This window comes from Sturnira hondurensis, unplaced genomic scaffold, assembly GCF_014824575.4.
Source record: "Sturnira hondurensis isolate 20B ecotype Veracruz unplaced genomic scaffold, ASM1482457v3 Scaffold0010428, whole genome shotgun sequence".
Taxonomy (NCBI): domain Eukaryota; kingdom Metazoa; phylum Chordata; class Mammalia; order Chiroptera; family Phyllostomidae; genus Sturnira; species Sturnira hondurensis.
The window spans coordinates 17,455,022-17,476,053 of record NW_028083059.1 but is presented as its reverse complement, the minus strand read 5'-3'; the positions used below and the strand labels follow the sequence as shown (position 1 = coordinate 17,476,053).

The 21,032-nt window shown below is 33.4% G+C and overlaps 1 pseudogene; it reads left to right on the top strand.

The window, feature by feature from the left end:
* LOC118995746 (Bloom syndrome protein-like) overlaps positions 1–20,391 on the top strand; it is a 28,619-nt pseudogene extending 8,228 nt beyond the window's left edge.
* Positions 20,392–21,032: the final 641 nt, after the last annotated feature.

Here is a 21,032-nt window from a genome sequence, read left to right as displayed (position 1 = left end):
ATGAATAATTGTTGTTTTGTAGTTGAATTATAATTTTGATGTGGTTGTGAGCTACCCACCACCTTGACTGAAAGCTAAAATTATTCAAAGTATGTTCTAAGATTTTCATTTACAGAGGAAATTAAGTGTTGCTATTCTGAGTCTCCTTTAATTAGTTCAGTAAACATAAATACGATATGTTAAATTAAATATGAATTAATTTAAGCTTTAAAAACAGAATATATGTGAGAAATACTGAGTTGTTAAACAGACTGCTTACTTAGACTATAAAAATCTAGAAAAAAATGAGAATAAAACAATTGTTTACATTAAAATAATCAACTACTCAAATATTTATAATTACTATTTTTATAAATATTAATATGGGTTTTTTCACGGTCATGTTTATATCACTGACACTAAAAGGTTTCTTTTAAGCAATGAAGTGTTGAAAAAGAAATATGGAAATATGACTTAGCATTAAAAGATTTTATAAGTTCCCTTAGAGAGATTTTGATTCTGGTTGTTACATGAAACTAACAAAGTATGTTGCATTTGTTGTTGAAAGACAAGAGTAGTATTTCTGGATAAAGCCATGTTTATTTTACCTTGTAGTCAAGGGTCTCTTTTAGGCTTCCTTGCCGCTTAACACACTCTAATTTGAATGCTTAAATTTTGTTATTTTCAAGAAAATCCCACACCCTTTTGTACTGGTTGACTTCTATGGTCAAAAGAACAAGAGTACTAGCACATTTTTGGAACAATTTTCTATATTTGTGTGTACACATAAAATAAAACATTCTCTTTGTTGTAATACATTTTGGACAATTTCATTAACAGTCTGCTTATTTTCTTAACACTCAGGCTCATGGCTTTCAAGCACATAAACTAAAACAGTAAGGTGAAATTTATTTACAGAATTATGGATGACTGAGTTATGAACTGAATCAAAGAGAATAAAAGAGTTAAGCCAGTACAATTTAATTAATTGAGGCTTTGATGTCAAATCAGAAAATCAATGCATTAAATTAAAATAGATAAAATAATTCAGTATTATTGTAAAGGACAGAATAGTTCTAATTGTCACAGGTTCTAAGCTATTTTTTGTACAGGCTTGCAAGTAAATTTCAAAGAAATACAATTACACGTAGTCACAAAGTGGCCCTTTGTATAAGATTTCCTTAAGACATAATAAAGATATAATTCTTTCATCTTTTCATAGTTAGAATGAATATATCTTTTTATGCACATACACTTACATAAAATGATACACATACACAAAGATGCTACCAATTTAATATTTTTATGCCAAGAATATACGATAAAACAAAGAACACTTAAACTATGATGAAGGAGAGAAGATTCAAGTGAGTTGCTTTTCCCCTTCAAATCTATTTAAGAAAAAAATAATGTCCCTTAGTTCTCAAGGTCCAGTGTTTAAGGTTGCATCCTTTATGTCCAAATTATGTATCAATAAACACCCAATACCTCTATCCAGGTCCTCACCTCTATACAAATAGAACCTTCTCCAGAGCTTGCTCCTAAAGCTATATTCTTTTACTCCTGAGTCATCAGGGGTTTTTTTTGTTGTTGTTGTTTTTTCCTCAAGTGAATTTTTCCCATTAGCAATCAAACATTTTCCCATCTTTAATACAGCGGAACTATACTACTCAAGCCTATTGCCTGTATTTCCATCTCTCATTTTCTTCTCATTTATTGTGTTTATATATGCTTATGATTTTAAAAATGTGTACAGAAGCTATGAAAATTAATATAATGGACATAATTTTCTTCACATTCCACACAGATGTCATGTAAATATTTTTTATATTTGCTTCATAGATTTTAACTTAAGTAACAAACTACGAATAAAGTCAATATCTCAAGCTGCTTCTGTTTTGTTTTTTTTTTCCCCAGACCTCAATGCTCATCTCCTTCTCCACAACCAGCTACCATCATGGATCAGTCATGGAATCAAGGCATGTTCTTTCATAAATTTCACACACATACTCACACATCCCTATACATGTATCAAAGCTTCTAGATACTAGGGAGGACCCCCCCAAACTAAAGTTTATTAATAAAAGTTATGTATTTATTCTTACATGTTTCGACTTCAGTCACCTTCAAAGTACTCTCCATTTGATTCAATGTACCTATTTCATATTTTTCTTTCTTGTTTATAAGAAAATTAGCTTAGATCTTCATTTTTTTATAATTTTTGTGTGATTTTACTTTCATGATTTTAGTACTCTTATCAATGGAGTTAAATACGTTTTTCTCTCCTATTTCCTGAAACAGTTAGTAGGTGCTAAGAGTTATTTGCACCCTGAAATTAAAAAAAAAACAGTTGCCTGTCATAATTGAGCAAATAACTTTTAGGGGAAACTTTTAAAAATATTATTTAACATCTGTCATATTCTTAGAATTAATTGGTTTTCCATATCTTATTCAAGTAAATTTTAGAAATGGTATTTTTCCAGAAATTTTACTAGTTGTCATCTAAGTTTTCAAATATGTTTACGATTATTTCTATCTTTAATCCATCAAATATTTTTTTAGTGCACCATGCATGCATAGCATTCTTCTATATGCTTAAAATATTTTGTATCAGAATGGAACTATCCGTGTGTGCCAATATTTACCAAGTAAATATCATCCCTGAAGCTGGCTATTCCTAAAAAAAAAAAAAAAATGGTTCCCAGTGCTTCAACACTCCACCAGCAAATGACTTTTGGGGTTCTGCCTCAGGGAACACAAGCTGAGAAATGTTTTTCCTTAATACAATGGAAAGGCCTAAACTGGGGAAGAGCATGTGCTTTGAATTGTACATTCATGTGAAGTTTTCATCAGTTTGGATGGAACTAAACCACCCTTGTAGCTGAGAATAAGTGTCGAGGCATGGAATCTGCTCAGGTTGACACTAAGTGGAGAGGGTTATGCATGGTCAATAGAACATGTGTAAGTCTATAAAAGGAAAAAAAATAGCTTTTCCCTTTTTATGCCAGAGTCTAAATTATTCAGTCAATTACTTTCTTTTATTACATGTAAAGAAGAAGGCTGTTCATTTAATTGCTGGATAGCTTTTCATTATGTAATTTAAATGTATTTACCTAGTTGAAATTAGAGGTTCTTACAACATATGGGCTTATTTTTAAACATATGTACAAATTTCTCAAAAGTAATATTAGGATTATCCATATTGTGCTACCATAGAAAACCTCTATTATTGTTGATGGAAAACAACATGTTTATGTTAAGCCCAGTAAAGTCTCAGAAAATTCAGAAGGTACCTGAACTGTTATGCAGGATAGATAGCAAAGCAGGACTGGGCAGGACGCAGAAGGGAGACATGTCTGACCCATTAATTCAGCAGGCTTGAGCCCCGACAGTTTTCGTAGGATTCCAAAGATCACAAGAGAGATCATGATAAGCAGAGGAGGAGGGAAGCATTTGAAATTTTGTGTCTTCACTATCTGGGAAAAGACTCCTTTGAAACTGGGTGTTATCTCCAGGTCTGGAGAGGGGAGGAAGTGGGGCAGAGCAGTGGTTGACAGCAAAATCCCAAGGGCCAGGCACTAAAATCAGCTGGGTGCCTGCTGGAGTTTTCGTGCTCCAGTGTATTTTAAACAAAACTTGGTACCTGTGTTGTGACTGCTCGAGGCCAAACAGGGTCATGGGATTTGAGCAGGTAGAAGAGTATTCCCGGAGCCATGGGACTGCTTGACAAGCTTTTATTCAAGGGTGGGGCGATCAATGCACACTATACATTGTGTGTCCTCCTGGTGTCCCTTGATGGCATCTGTCCCCTCTCTCTCAGGGAGAAGTCCCAGCTCCCTTACATAATAAAATATACGCAAAGCTGACAGGGACCCAGAACATACTGTGCAACACAGCAACATTCCGTGCCTGCGAGCACACTCAAGGCTGTGAGAACCGTTTATCAGACCCAGTCTCAAGGCTATGAGAACATCACTTATCAGGCCTATTCTCAAGGTTATGGGAAACTGCTTGTAATTGCCCAGACATCTGGGTGAGGAAGCCAGGCTGCCTCCGTTTACCGTATAGTACCTCATTTTCACTACAGGTTTTGTGCCTGTCCTGAATTCATCTGTCACAAGAGAGACAAGAACCAAGGCAAAGAAGCCCCATAATTTGCGTCTCTCTGGTGACAGAAAAAGACATGGCCATGAGTGATTCAACATAACTTCACAGCTAAATCTTAGAGCTAGAACATGCATCTTCTTTTTTCTACAGGGCAGGGGAAGAAAACACTGGATTTTCACAAAAGCTACTGAATACCTCGGTTGAAATAACAAAAGACATTTCTACTCAAAACTCACAGGCCTATTCATAGCTTTAAAATAATTTCTAGTTATGTTTTCCACAGTTCTTATCAATATGTAGAATATTCTATACATTCTAATCACTAATACTTTTCCTGCTATTCATAATGTACATAGTTTGTGTCCATTAATGTCTTTTAATCTTGTTTAAAAGCTTATTACTTGTATATGAATATATAATGTTTAGTAGTCATATTTACTAATTTTTTCTCCTTAAAATGTAAACAGTCCAAGTTATTGATATTTTAGTCCACTTTTCCATAAATCTCAAACTTTTTCTCAGTCTTCTTTGCTTAACCAGAAAATTCATCAATGATTCTCACCTTTTCAGATGATGAAAATTTGATAATATTTTTGAACCTAGCTTTTGTGTTTCTATCACAAAATAACCCAGCAAAGAACTCTGTTAAAATATAATAAATACATGTCTTTTCTGATAGTTGGAGAAATTAGAGACTGAAACTATTTTATACTCCAGGTCTCCTCCCACACAATTTTTGAAAATAAATATGTAGGGAGAAATAGAATTTGGGGCCTGGTTAGTGTGGCGCAGTGGAATGAGTGCTGGCCTGTGATCCAAAGGGTTGCTGGTTCTATTCCCAAGCAGGGCATATGCCCGGCTTGCAGGCCAGGTCCCCAATTGATGGCACACAAGAGGCAACTAACTACACATGGATGCTTCTCTCACTCTCTTTCTCCCTCCTTTCCCTCTGTCTAAAAATAAATAGATAAAATCTTACAAAAAGAAATAGAATATGGGAAAAGTAATTATGAGAATTTGAAGAGCAGTTGGTAAAGAGTCATTCACAGAAGTTGACATACTCCTAAAACATTGCTGATCTTCAGGAATAATTTGTGTTTAAAACTTAGGAAATTAAAACAGTAATTAAGGAGATATTTGGAAACTAATAACCATTCTAAGAAACTCCTTTAAGGAAATACAAAGTTATATTATCTTGAAAAACAATGATCAAATTTTTAAAATTAATGTTTAAGCTTGTCCATCTTTATAAGAATACTGAGAAAAGAGAAGAAATGTTCGGACCTTAATATATGCATCATGGGAATTTAATATTTTCTTCAATATAGATTCCTAAAATTATAATTGTATTTATTGTCTTACATTTTACTTTTGTAAACATTTTATTTATTTATTTTTAGAGAGAGAGGAAGGGAGGGAAAAAGAGAGAGAGAGGAACATCAGTATGTGGTTACCTTTCCCGTGCCACCTACTGGGGCCCTGGCCCACAACCCAAGCACGTGCCCTGACTGGGAATTGAACTGGCAACCCTTTGGTTCGCAGGCCAGCACTTAATCCACTGAGCCACACCAGGCTGGGCTTGTCTTATATTTTAACAAAAATATTATATGATGGGTATACACACATTTATTCATGTGTTGTTTCCTTTTAAAGTCCCATTTAAAATCAAGTGGTATGATATTGAGTCAATTAAATATTATTTGTTACAGTTTGAATTATCATGGTGTTCATTATCAAAGAACAAACTGCCTGTGGGGCAGTATTTATGAATTTTGAAGTTTCAAGTGGATATTTTACCATTGCTTTTTTTTATAATATTTTTTCCCTTAGTATGTTGAGTTAAGTAATGCCTGTGATAACATGAATTTGAAGCATTTTGTGTTAATTTATTTATACAATGAAAAGAAATTCTTTTGTATTCTACAAAAAAAGAAACTTTAATTGCATTTTAAAGCTAGAATTTTTCATCACATTTAATTGAGTCATCTGGTAATTATTACCTTTGACTTGTTATTTTTATTTTTTGAAACAATTTCAGAAAAGATGTCAGATATGTGTGGAAAAGCTATATTATTGAAGGCTCTATTGTTTTCATTAAAAGTAAGATTTCAGTTTCAGTGCTCAGTACATGTTTAAGCTTCACTGGAGTTTAATAAATTATCCATACACCCATAATTTTAAAAAAAGGAACTTTTAGAATTTTATTGTTTTATCTCTTATTCTTTCCACTTTCTTTTTTCTCCATCATTGTCTTACTCATTCTTATAACTTAATTTATGTAAATCTAAGCCATGGAAAACACACATAAATTATAGAGAAATTATTAAAATAAAATTTCAACCCAACAATTAACCCATGGACATGCAAATTGATTGATTTAAATTGGTGAAAATATCTAATAGTAAGAACAATTCCTAGAGTTATAGTAGTTAAACTTTATTATCAAAATAGTCTATGGCACATATTTCAATAAATATAAGTTCATATTAATCATTAGGACACATAATATTGACATGGTATATAATTTTAAAAGTCTTATGCCCATTGACCATATTAAAAGTAAATTGAAAATGTAAGGCAATACTTTACTTTCTCAATAGTTTAAATACCAGAAATTTTAAAACTTAAAATAATTAAAACTACTGATTACAGATTGAAGTGAATGTAAATAAGTTACATACATCGAAATGTGCCTTATCTGAACTATTTGGGAATATAATATTTAAAAATATATAGTGACACTCTGCCAAGATGGAGGCATAGGTGGAAACACTGTGCCTTCTCCCACAACCAAGTTTGAATACAACAAAGGTTTGGAGAAACAAAGACACAACCAAAAGACAGAAAATTTAATTATACGGAAGTCCGACTACATCTAACCGTTCAACTGGGACGGTAAGAGGGGCGGAGCCAGCAGCGAGCAGGGTCGGGCAGGACACGCCCCGACCCAGGTGCGCAGGCAGACGGGAACCAGTTGGGGTGTGGGGCAGACCGAGGGCACACATTCTCGCACAGGGAGACGGACCATGCAGGCCCCAGCGGGCGAGGGCTGACGGCGGTGGCACACTCGCGTGCAGTGGGACGAAACGCTTGGGCCCGGTGACAGCACCAACTGCGGCACAGGTGAGGGCCTTGGAGGCAGGCGGCGGTCAGGACGCCAGAGTCCCTCTTTGACCCCGCCCCCACATACAGCGTCACAACCCAGCGACTTAGTTGCCCTGCAATACCAGTGAGAGCCATTGTCCCTCTTTGACCCCGCCCCCACATACAACGTCACAACCCAGAGACTGAGTTGCCCTGTTCTAGTGAATACTTTAGGGCTCTGATCCTGCTATGGAACAGGCACAAACAACCCGAAAGATGGCACAAGAAGAACTCAAAGTCCCAGAGCCAATAACTCTAAGCGACCAAGAAATTGCCAGCCTCTCAGAAGCACAATTCAGGACACTATTTCTCAGGATGCTCACAGAACTGGTTGATTATAGTCACAAATTAGAGGAACAAAGTTACAAATTAGAGGAACGTGTGAGGGCTGGACTGATTGAAATGAAGGGAGATGCACAGGAAACCAATAGTGATGGAAAGGAAACAGGGACTCAAATCAATGGAATGGACCAGAAGGAAGAACAAAACATCCCACCAGAAAGGAATGAAGAAATGAGAATTCAAAAAAATGAGGAGAGGCTTAGGAACCTCCAGGACATCTTTAAACGTTCCAACATCCGAATTATAGGGGTACCAGAAGGGGGAAAGAAACAGCCACGAGTGGAAAACGTATTTGAACAAATAATAAAGGAGAACTTCCCCAGTCTGGCAAAGGAAATAGACTTCCAGGAAATCCAGGAAGCTCAGAGAGTGCCAAAGAAGTTGGACCCAAGAAGGAACACACCAAGGCACATCATAATTACATTAGCCAAGACTAAAATGAAGGAGAGAATCCTAGAAGCAGCAAGGGATAAGGGGACAGTCACCTACAAAGGAGTACCCATCAGACTGTCAGCGGATTTCTCAAAAGAGACCTTCCAGGCAAGAAGGGGCTGGAAAGAAGTATACCAAGTCATGAAATCCAAAGACCTACAGCCAAGACTGCTTTATCCAGCAAAACTTTCATTTAGAATGGAAGGACAGATCAAGTGCTTCTCAGATAAGGTCAAGTTCAAGGAGTTCATCATCACCAAGCCCTTATTATATGAAATGCTAAAGGGACTTATATAAGAAAAAGAAGATGAAAAATATTAACAGTGAAAGGACAGCAAACACACAGTTATTAACAACCACACCTAAAACAAAAGCAAACCAAGAAGACAGCTAGATCAGGAGTGGAACTATAGAAATGAAGAACACATGGAGGGTTAGAAACAGGGGGGTGGGAGGGGGAGAAGAGGGGAGAAGGCACAGAAAATAGCATAGACAGTAGGCAGAAAATAGATAGGGGGAGGGTGAGAATAGTGGGGGAAATATAGGACCTAAAGAACTTGAGACACATGGTTATAAACTAAGGGGGGGAGAATGGTGGGGGAGGGAGGGTGTGGGTGGAGGGGATTGAAGGGGGGGAATAGAACAACTGTAATGGTATAATCAATAAAATATATTTAAAAAAATATATAGTGACAAAAGGTGCATTATTGATAAATAATGTTATTTAATTAAGCATTAAAATTCAAAGAGACTAATGAATCATGTCTATAAAAAGAACAATAAATATTAAAAAGTCAGGAACACTTTTTGTTCTTGACTAGGAGGTGGGATGCATGGAGGGGACAAAGTGGAAGAAATTGGAACAACTGCAATAGAATAACAATAAAAGTGATTAAATAAAAGAACACCCTGCAGTAGCAATATGTTTTAGCAGAGTCTTGATACAAGACTGGCTTCCCCATCTGTCATCCTTTCTTGTTTCCTTAGTAGTTGAGGCATGTGCAAATCCCTCCTCAGCCATCCAGACCCTTCTGAAACAATGATTATAACTCTAGAGCAACCAAACCAATGAAAAGTCACTATTAACAGAAAAGATATTTTTTATTAAATCTCAAACATCAAAGTTATAAAGAAATAGGACAAATAGAGCAGCATCTTCAAAAGTCTTGGGACTGTAAGAACTCCAGCATTGAAAATGAAGTGCAGTTTACAACAAGAAAATTTTATTAGTAATTGGATGAATATTCCACATAAACTCAATAAAATAATATTAAGTAAAAACTAGTGAGGGTGCCATTACAATTCTGAGTGCCTCTAAGTAACAACTCACTTGCTACCACTGTACATTTAAAAAAAAATCACAATCACTAAAATACTTGTGACAAGTAGAATCAAAACTGTATTACTTTGTAAGTTTGCTGGTTTATTAAATTCTGAGAAACTAATTATAATTCTTTTTAGGGAATGCCTACTTTGGAAAATCGTTAATCATGGAATTGAACTTATAGTGAGCTTCTATTAACAAATTAGCCTTATGCTATTTTAAAATAAGTTATTCATAGAAACAACTTATACATATAACACTTTTTAATAATAAATTGTCTAAAACTATTTACATTTTCCAGTTTAATTACTAAATTAGGTATGTGAAAACATATCTCTTAGAGCACCTAAAAACAAATTGTCTAAAAATGTCCAGACTAATAATAAATAAGAAACACATGAATAATCATTATTTTAAAGTTTTATTGGAGATAAGCAATTGATAAAATACAACATCTTAATATTTAGCTGACAGTTACTTCCAATAATTAATAATAATTATCTTGTATTCCCACACAGATTTTAATTATGTAAATTATTTTCAAAATATTGAAATGTAACTATAGTCTTTTACCACATTCATCCTTAAAACATGCCTTCCCAGCAATTTTCAAATAGCAATAGAAATAAGGCTATTTGGGTGTTCTGCATTATTTGTTGTGTAAAAGAGTAACTACACTTTTGTCAATGCTATTCGGTTTTAGATATAATTAATAATGTCACATTTATTTTATAAAAAATCATTGACATCCAAAGTGTCATTCTTATTTTAACAGGAAGCCATTTTTCCCTCTCTTTCTGTTGTCTCTTTCTTTTTCAAAACATGGTAAATTAATGACTAATTCACATAAGAATGATTTGAAATTAAATTCTAAACAAAAAGTGTATAAAATACATTTAATCAAGACAATAGAGAAGTATGTGATTAATGACTTACCAGATGCCTGGCTTTAATGTGTGAAAATGAAGATTATGCAGTAGCTCAGCATCTTTGAAATAATTCAATATCCAACTGGTATAAAAGCTCATTATTTATTTTATACTTAGCCAGTCTTAAAAAAATTGCACCATATTTTGTGTAGTGGCATGTCTTTTCTTCTGTTTTCGTTTTAAAAAATATATAACATATCTGTAGGTGATTATAAAATGTTACAAAGATGTGATAAATAATTAAGAAATCCGATTAGGTAATATTTATTGTGTTGAAAGGTACTGATCATAAAAAAAGAACAAACTTTACTTTCCTCCCATTCATGATTATACATCTGAAAACAAAGTTTCTCTTTGTTCTGTCCTAAAAGTGAATCCTTCCAGATCTCCACATGTATATTTTTCAGATGGTATATGTGCATACTTTCAAATAATATCTACTTGTGTATATACACCTCCCCACATTCTTTCTTACTAAACAATAAGAACCAGGATTTTAGATTCAGAGAAGACTTTAAATAGAATAGAAATAGTTATTTTTTTCCAATTCTACGAAGTAATGACTAACAGAGCTTTTAGATAGGATACACATTTTCTTTTAGGAAGTAGAAGAATTATTGTTCATACACAGCTAGTCGTTTTTCCTAATTTCATCTCATAATTATGCTCTGTTTCTTCTAATTTGTCACTATAAATATGATTGTAGGCAAAACTCATCTAAGCCAGAACATTGTCAGATCACTTAAGACAGAAAGTTTGAGAAAAAAATTTACTTAAAGAGAATTAAGTATTTATTTAAACTATGCCATTGATTGTTTTTGAAAATATATATTATTGTAAATTTTATATAACTTAATAATACGTTTTGTCATATTGAAAAAAATTGGAAATAATTTTAGTTTATGTAAGACAGGTCCATATTCATGATTTTCATCTTTTATGTCTCAATAGAAAAATATGAACTATTGACTATTAATATCACCATCAATTTATCTTTGCTATGATTAGAATTTTAGATTATATAAAACTAATGTTATTTAATATTTAATAAAATATCATAGAAATGCATATGTAACTGCAATCTAAAAGATGCAGGTTCATTTTATCTTCAAAATGAATTATTAAATACAATTTGTTACATAATAGATAAAAAAAAACACCTAGTTTAGATATCATTTTGCTTTTACCCATAATATTTTTGGCATAATACTTAATACTCAGACACCAAAAAAACACTAAGAACTATAGATTTTTAATACATAAAATAAAATTTATGTGACAAATAACCAAATGTGAATTTTGTCTATTAATTATGCAAAAAATTTTTGATATGGCTTAAAGTTTAAATTACATAATTATATTTTCTGTTTAATACTGAAATATAGATATTTTTACTATCTACTGTCTAACATACTTGTATAACCTAAAACTCTATAATTAAAAAAAAATCCTCTAAGTTAAATCTCCTACACAAACATGTACTACTACCTTGACATTTCATGGAATATAATAACAAACACAATAAGCACAAAATCACATAAAATATAGATAGTATCATTTATAAGGGTCATGATTTAATAAACCAACTTCTATTCAAAAAAGTAAAGAAATAGAAAAAGCATGAGACTCCGAGTATCCTCTTGCTTAATCAGATTTAACTTTCAAATACAGTCTTATATTAAGTCCTAACACTGTTACATTGTTGCTGTGTGACCTTAGTCCAAATATTTAGTTTCTTATAATTTCCTGATCTCTAAAATTATAATAGTACTTATTATGCTATTGTTGAAAATGTATTTAATAATAATTAACATGTACCACAAAACCTAAGACATAAAAATCACAAAATATATTAACTTATGAACAGAACTTCAAATCCATAACAGTTTAAGTCTACATATAGTTTTTTGGTCCATACAATATTAAATTTCTTTACTCATGATTTAGAGAAAAAGCATACCTAGAAAACTATCATTTAAAAAAATATGTTTTTTATATATTTGACTGATAATCTTCATTAACATTTAGATTGTTTAATACAGTAATAAACAATAATATAATGGTACAAAATATTTAGGAACCATATGTATTTTTTTAAGTTTAAAAATCAGCAAAGAAATTGAATTTAGCATAAAAATTTAACTTTTAAAAATTACTACACTTTTGAGAAAATTAACTGGATATTATTAACATTAACCAACTATTGTTAACTGTGTTTGTGATGAAGGTAATATAATTCATTTTTTAAGAGTTTTTGTCTTTGGAGATACTTAGATAGTTTGATGAAATGATACTGGGAGTCTGGGGTTAGCTTTCAAATATAAGGGGAATAGGGACAATGAGTAGAATTATAAATTCAACTAGAGTGGTTGTAAATTGTTATAAGCTGGTTGGTGGATGCATGGGAAGTCACTATAATATTCTATTTACTTCTATATATATTTGAAAATTTCAGTAATAAAATGTGTAATAAAAACTACCAATCTTAACTATCAAATAGACATAGATCTTCAAAATGACTGTATCTGGGAAAGATAGCAGCAAGAAAATAGAATAGACACCGACAGGTTTCTATTCTCAGGAAATAGTCACAATTTTATATTAACCAAGTGAATACTGAATCAAGAAAAAGTCAGTTTAAATGTTGTAAAAAAGTTTTGTGAAAAAAGTTAAGGGAAGCAAGGAAAGCATGTATACACAATAAAGAATATCAATAAAGAGAATGGGATTATAAAAAGGAAACAAACACAAATTCTGAAGTTGAAGAGTATAATAATTGAAATGAATAATTCATTAGAAGGGTCCCACATCAGATCTGATCAAGCAGGGGCCAAAATCAAAAAAATTTTAGAGTGAATTTTAAGAGATGATACTTGAAATACACCAGTATGAAAAGAAAAAACAGTTCTGTCAGAGAATTGTAAGAGACCATCAAACACACCAACTTGTAGAGCATGTGAGTCCTAGAAATACAAGAGAGGAAGGATGTAAAAAAAAAAAGTACTTAAAGAAATAAAAACAGAAAACTTCCCAAATTTGCTGGAAGTATTAGTTTCTATTACAAGAAATCAGCAAAATGAAGATAGAATAAACAAAGACAAACAGAATCTTAAAAGCATGAAGAGAAAATTATCTCATTGTACACAAGGAATTCTGTGTATTATTAACACCCAATTTCATATCAGAAATCATAGAAACCAGAGGCCAATAGAATGATAAGTTTGAAGGGCTAAAAGGAAAAAAGAAAATGCCAACCAAGAATTCTATATGTGGAAAATATTAAGACATTTCTATATTAAGAAAAAAACAAAAAGCTACGAGAGTCTGTTACCACCAGATATGCCCTACAAGAAATAAAAATGCCTGGTGAAGATAACTACATGGACAAACACAAAATCTAGTAACATCATTTTATCATTTTTTATAACTCTACTTTTTATTTTCTACCTCATGTAAATACAGTGCCTAAATATTTTCATAATTCTATTTTGTGAAACATGATGTAAAAATATTATTCATGACAATAATATCATAAAAAACAGATATCTGTGGAGAGCAGACATTTTCTATTCTACTGAAAGTCAGTTGATATCAAATCAAATTAGACTGCTATAAATATAAGACATTAAATATAATCTAATGACCCAATATCAAAAATAAACCATTAAGTAATTAACTCTTTGGATAATTATGATGTATCAATATAAGCTAATCACCTGCAGTAAATATACCGCTCTGGTGGGGAATGTTAATAACGAGGAAAGCTATGCATTTATGAGGGCTGGGGGTACATGAAAATCTCTGTGATTTCCACTTAATTTTGCTGTCAACAGAAAACTACTCTAAAAACATAAAAACTTACCTTAAAAACATAGAGTATATTGACTTGGAAATTATCTAAATCTAAGTGAATACAAATAAATAAATAACGTAAAATTACATAGACAAAAAGAAACAAGAAAATGAAATGGTTAACCTGAAAAAACTAAACACAAAAGGCAGTAATTCAGGAAATGAGTGACAAAGATTTATGAAAAACACTGAAAAATCAGGAAAATGGTGGAAGTTTCTCCTTGTAAGTTATTAATTTTCATATAAATAGATTAAAATCTCCAATCAAAAGGCTGAAATTAGAAGAGGGCATAAAAAATTCAACTATAAGCTATTCACAAATGAGACACATCAGTTGCAAAGACAAATGGATACAAAAGATGAAAAAAGATATTTCATGAAAATAATAACCAAAAGAGAACTGGTGACTACCATGATATCATTCGAATACACTCTAAGTCACAAACAGTCCAAACAAGGCATTAAATGCTAAAAAAAGATCAATTCATCAAGAAGATAAAGCAATGGTAAACATTTATTAACTAACCATAAAAGGTTACAAATGCATGAAGAAAACATTTACAAAGGTAAATGGAGAAACCACCAGTTCTACAATAGTTGAAACCTTTTAAGGACCACCTTCAATAATAGATAGTATAAACAAATAGAAGATAAATAAGGACATAGAGTATGTGAATGACACTATAAAGCAACCAGACCTAATAGCATATCTAGAACACTGCATTCAGCAAGGATAATTGACACATTATTATCAAGTGCAAATGGAGCATTCTCCTTGATAGACCCTACATTAGGGCAAAAAACAAATCTCAACAAATTTTAAAAAGACTGAAATCACATAAAGATTCTTCTCTTACTGTATTAGAATGAAACTGAAATCAAATAATGGAAAGAAAACTGAAAATTCAAAAATATGTGGAAATTAAGCCACAAACTTTAAAACCAACATCAAAGAAAAATTACAAGGAAAATTATAAAATACTTAGACTAAAAAACAAAACACAGCATATCAAATTATGTAAAATGTAGTAGTATTGCTCAGAGAAATATTTACAATGAGAAACATATTTTTAAAAGAAAGATCTCAAATCAATAACCTAGCTAGAAAAATAAGAACAAACCAAACCCAAAGCCAATAGGAGGGAAAAATAATGAGGGTTTAAGCAGAAATAAATAAAATTTAGAGTATAGAAACAATCAATAATACCAAATGTGGGTCCCTGAGTTAAAGAACATTAAAATTTGTTTAGCTACACTGACAAAAAAAAAAAAAAAAAACGGAAAACCTAACTAAAACCAGAAATAATTTTAAAGCTGATTAGGTGTAATTTTAGAACTGATCAGCTAGAAGCAATAATGATGCGCTGTTTGATGCATATTTTATCTTCGTGCCCACTGAATATGGTAAAAGTTGTGTTACTAGTTCCCTGCCCGTGTTTCTTTCTGAGTCACTATTGTCATTTCTCCCTGGAGATCACTTATAATAGATCAAGTCCCAAAACTCACTCCATTGGATATGCTAGTAACGTATTGAAGAAGTGATAAAATTGACTCAAGAGTGATGAATATTTACCTTCAATTTTTCAAAAATCCAACTGTAAAATTTCTGTAGGTTACTCCAGAGAAGGTCTGTACAAATAACAGAGTGATTTCTACTAGAGACTCTGCATGAGAGGAAATTCTTGGCAAGGTTTGTTATTGATGTTATTTGTTATTGTGTCAGTCAGGGGAGACATAGTTTTCATCACAATTACAAAATAATTAATATGCTTCAGCAGAAGATTCCCTCGGTTCAGGTGATGGCACTTACTGCTACATATAATCCCAGACTCCAGAAGGAGTCAAATACTCAAATAAAGATTCTCAGACCTCAGGTGTTTAACATGAGTGTTAATATCTATAATCTGTAATATGTGTTATTTTTTAAAAAGGTGATATTTGGTTACTTAGAGTGGATCAGAAAGCATCATTCTCATGATTCAGAGATAATTGACTGGCTCTCCTTGTGGGAATGTGACACAATGGTTCACTCCTTAAAAAGGATTTTCTCACTGCTCTTGTGCATCACACTCGCCTCAGTGATTCTGCCAGAGACAACATGCAGCACAAGGGGGACCCGTCAGGATGGCTGCCAAGTTATCTGTGTGGCACTGGTTTTTGGAATGGGGATCAGCAAACCCAATGTGTGATTTGTGATACACATGTCTCTCCCTAAGTCCATGGAGTGTTACTACCAAAAATCTAGCAGAGCTGGAAGAGATGTTGAAATATTTCACTGCCTGCTTTTCACGTATCTATTATCCTGCTGACCAGACCGAAGAGACTTATACTGATGGAGGAAGATGGAAACCATCATTCAACAGAGACTCACTTCAATATTTTTATAGTGTGATATGTTACTACTTAAATAGAATGAAGAATACAGCTTTTGGCTTACATTGGTGAAATTGGATTTAATCCTAATTTTTGTAAAAAATACCCAGATTTTTCTTATGGTAATTGCTATAAAACAAAAGATTATTGAGATGTGACTGACACCATAAAACACACTTTAAGGTTGGTTCAAGGACATACATAGTTCATCGCAAGAAATGAGGAATACAAAACCTGTAGGTCCTTGTGGGAGATTTGCTATAGATATGCTGGTTGATATTTTCTTGGGGAATAAGTATGCAAAAATTCAGTCATGGATATTTGAAAAAGGGTTCATGTATGCATGACACAATGTGAACTACATTTTATTCTTTTCTAAAATTATTTTTATTCTAATACAATGTCTCCATTGTATTGTTTGAACAAAATTGTCTGACTTTTCCCACCATCACTTTCCCCTGCCCTACTCACAACAACCTCCCACCCTCAATCCCATGCCGCCTTGGCTCTGTCCATGGGTCCTTCACGCATGTTCATTTACATCCCTTTCCTTTCTTTCCTACATTATTTCCCTCTCCCCTCCCCTCTGGTTGTTGTCAGTTTGTTGTTGATTTCAATGTCTCTGGCTATATTTTGCTTGCCAGTTTGTTTTGTTAATTAGGTTCCACTTATAGGTGAGATCATATGGTGTTTGTTTTTCACGGCCTAGCTTACTTCACTTTGCATAATATTTTCCAGTTCCATCCATGTTGTTATGAAGGATAGAAACTCCCCTTCTTTCTGCTTTGTAGTATTCCATTGTATAAATGTACCATAGTTTTTCAATCCACTCGTTTACCAATGGGCACCCAAGCTGTTTCTGGCACTTGGCTATTGTAAATTGTGCTGCTGTGAATATTGGGTTGTGTAGGTTCTTTTGAATTAGTGTTTCAGGATGCTTAGGGTATAAACCCAGCAGTGGAATTGCTGGGTCAAAAGGCAATTCCATTTTTAGTTTCTTGAGGAAATTCCATACTGTTTTCCACAGTGGCTGCACCCGTTTGCATTCCCACCAAGAGTGTACTAGGGTTCCCTTTTCTTCACAACCCCACTAGCACTTATTATTTGTTGATTTGTTTATAATGGCCATTCTGACCCATATGAAGTGGCATCTCACTGTGGTTTTAATTTGCATCTCTCTGATGGCTACTGATGCTGAGCATCTTTTCATATGTCGCTGGGTCCTCTGTATGTCCTCCTTGGAGAAGGAGGTTCAGGTCCTTGGTCCATTTTTTAATTGGATTGTTTGTCTTCCTAGAATGGAGTTGTGTGAGTTCTTTATATATTTTGGAGATCAAACCCTTGTCTAAGATATCATTGGCGAATATATTTTCCTATACACTTGGTTCCCTTTTCATTTTGCTAATGTTTTCTTCAGCCATGAAGAAGCTTTTTATTTTGATGAAGTCCCATTTATTTATTCTTTCCTTTATGTTTCATGCTCTAGGAGGGAATATATCAGTGAAAATATTGCTTCTTGGAATATGAGATTTTCCTGCCTATTTCTCCTCTAGGATTTTTATGCTATCATGACTTATATTTAAGTGTTTTATTCATCTTGAGTATATTTTTGTGTATGGTGTAAGTTGGTGGTCAAGTTTCATTTTTTTGCATATAGCTGTCCAGATCTCCCAACACCATTTGTTGAAGAGGCTATTTTGATTCCATGTTATGTTTCTGCCCCCTTTGTTGACCATAACTGACCATAGAGACTTGGGTTGATTTCTGGACTCTGTATTCTGTTCCATTGATCTATGTGTCTGTTCTTATGTCAGTACCAGACTGTTTTGATTACTGTGGCCTTGTAATATAGTTTGATGTCAGGTATGGTGAACCCACCTACTTTGTTCTTCTTTCTCAAAACTACTGCAGCTATTTGGGGTTGTTCGTGGTTCTATATAAATTTTTGAAATGTTTGTTGTATATTTGTGAAATATGTTATTGGTATTTTAATAAGGATTGTGTTGAATATATAAATTGCTTTGAGTAGTATAGACATTTTGATGATGTTAATGCTTCCAAGCCATGAACATGGTATATGCTTCTATTTATGTGTCTTCCTCAATTTTTTTAGTTTCGTGTATTTTCCTGAGTACAGGTTGTTGTTTTTTTACCTCCTTGGTTAAGTTTATTCCTAGGTACTTTATTTTTCTTGTTGCTATAGCAAATGGTAATTTTTTCCTGATTTGTCTTTCTGATATTTCATTGTTGGCGTACAAAAACACCTTTGATTTTTGAATATTGACTTTGTATCCCGCTGTTTTGTTAAATTTATTTATGAAATTGAGTAGTTTTTTGGTGGAGTCTGTAGGGTTTTCTATGTATACTGTAGTGTCATCTTCAAACAATGACAATTTTACTTCTTCCTTTCCATTTTGGATGCCTTTTAATTGTTCTTCTTGTCTGAATGCTGTGGCTAGGACTTCCAGTACTATGTTGAATGGAAATGGTAAAAGTGGACATCCTTGTCTTATTCCTGGTCTTAATGGGAAAACTTTCAGTTTTTTCCCATTGAGTATGATGTTGGCTGTGGATCTCTGTATATGGCCTTTATTAGGTAGAGGAATGTTTCCTCTATTCCCACTTTGTTGAGTGTTTTTATTATAAATGGGTGCTTTAACTTATCAAATGCTTTTTCCAAATCTACTGATATGATCATGTGATTTTTGTCTTTGCTTTTGTTGATGTGGTGTATTATGTTTATTGATTTGCATATATTGTACCATGCTCGCATCCCTGGGATGAATCTCACTTGATCATGGTGTATGATTTTTTTAATGTATGCTGGATACGGTTTGCCAATATTTTGTTGAGGATTTTAGCATCTATGCTCATCAGCAATGTTGACCTACAGTTTTCTTTCTTTGTTGTTTCTTTATCTGGTTTTGGGGTTGGGATGATGCTGGCCTCATAAAAAGAGTTTGGGAGTCTTTGGTCTTCTTGGATATTTTGGAAAAGTCTGTGAAGGATAGGGGTTAACTTTCTTAAATGTTTTGTAAAATTCTCCTATGAAACCATCCAGTACAGGGCTTTTGTGTGCTGGGAGTTCGCAAAAGACTTTTTAAAAGCTAACACTTGACATGATCTTCAATGAAAATTTCTATGTCAATATTATTGACCACCCAATTGCCTATGTGATGCCTGAAAGCAAAGCCCAAAGTTTACTAAATGGACATTTAAAGGTAGACTTTATGGAAACAGAAAATTCCAGCTGTATTTAAAAAAATGCTTTAGTGACACAGGGATCTCAGAGAGAAGAAGTGGTTAAGAAATGTCTTGGAGAACTTACAGAAGTCTGCAAATCTCTGGGAAAAGTTTTTGGTGTCCACTACCGTAATTTCTTTAATACTGTCACTCTCAAGAAGTTTGAAGAATCTTTATCTCCTGATCCTAAGGTTTTGCTTCAAATTGATGGTATTCCTGATGATGAACCAGATAAATACGGTGCAGAAGTGATTCAGCTATTACAGAAATACTCTGAGTGGACATGGTCTGCTGAGGACAAGTTTTCTACAGATGAGTCCATCTGACTGCAGAGGCATCGGGAGAAATGGCGCTAATGAGTTCAATGAGGAAGTACCTACATCTTCTTACTACTTTGTAAATAAAACCAAAAACAAAAGAAAGAGTGAAAGGACACCAGTCTCTCACAAATCTAAAAGGAAAAAAAACTGTTTTCAGTAATATCAAACAAAATTGGGGTCCACAATGTGCAGAAACATATCTCTGTAATTAAATTCTCCAGCATAGGTTGGACCAAGATCAACTGTGTTCTCAGGTGGCACCAGGATCCAGTAGAAAATTGGGGGTTATGGTCCCAGCAAATCTTGTAAATAGACCTTCCTCAGGCCTTCACATGCGTTTTCATAAGAGCCAAATATTAGTGTACAGAGATCTTATTATTTGTCAGCATCTGACAGCCTGCAAATTTAACGCTCTTAGTTTCATTATGCTTTTTAAAATTTTACCCATATCTTTCAATATTAAAATAAATGATTTGGGTGACATTTTAAAAAATAGGATGGGGACATCACTATTAACATTACAGTATAAAAAGATTTATTAGAGAATGTGGGGGCAACTTTGGCCGCAAAGTCCCCCATCCACCATAGATGAAAGTGAAACTACCAAGACATAATCTGCTTGGGGAGGAAAGGTGGCCAATCCCTCAAAGGGGAAGGGCCAAGAGCCCCTTCCTCAAGGGGCTTTTATTGGGTTTGTTTGCACAAGAATACAGGTAAGGATCAGACAATAGACAGCATTCAGAGAACTATGAGGGCTTATTCTCAGTCAGGGTCAGATAGCTAAAGAGCCATAAAACTCTGAGGAACAAGCTTCCTACTTGGATCCTTATCATATAAATGAAAGTATTCTAAACAAAGCAGGTTTCACAGGATTTTTACATATTCTTTCTTATGCCTGATTTACCCCAGATACCCACCCTTCCCAGTACAGGGCTGCACTGTCTTTCCCATCATAGGTTTTTAGGTTTAAGTGGATTAGAGCCAGGA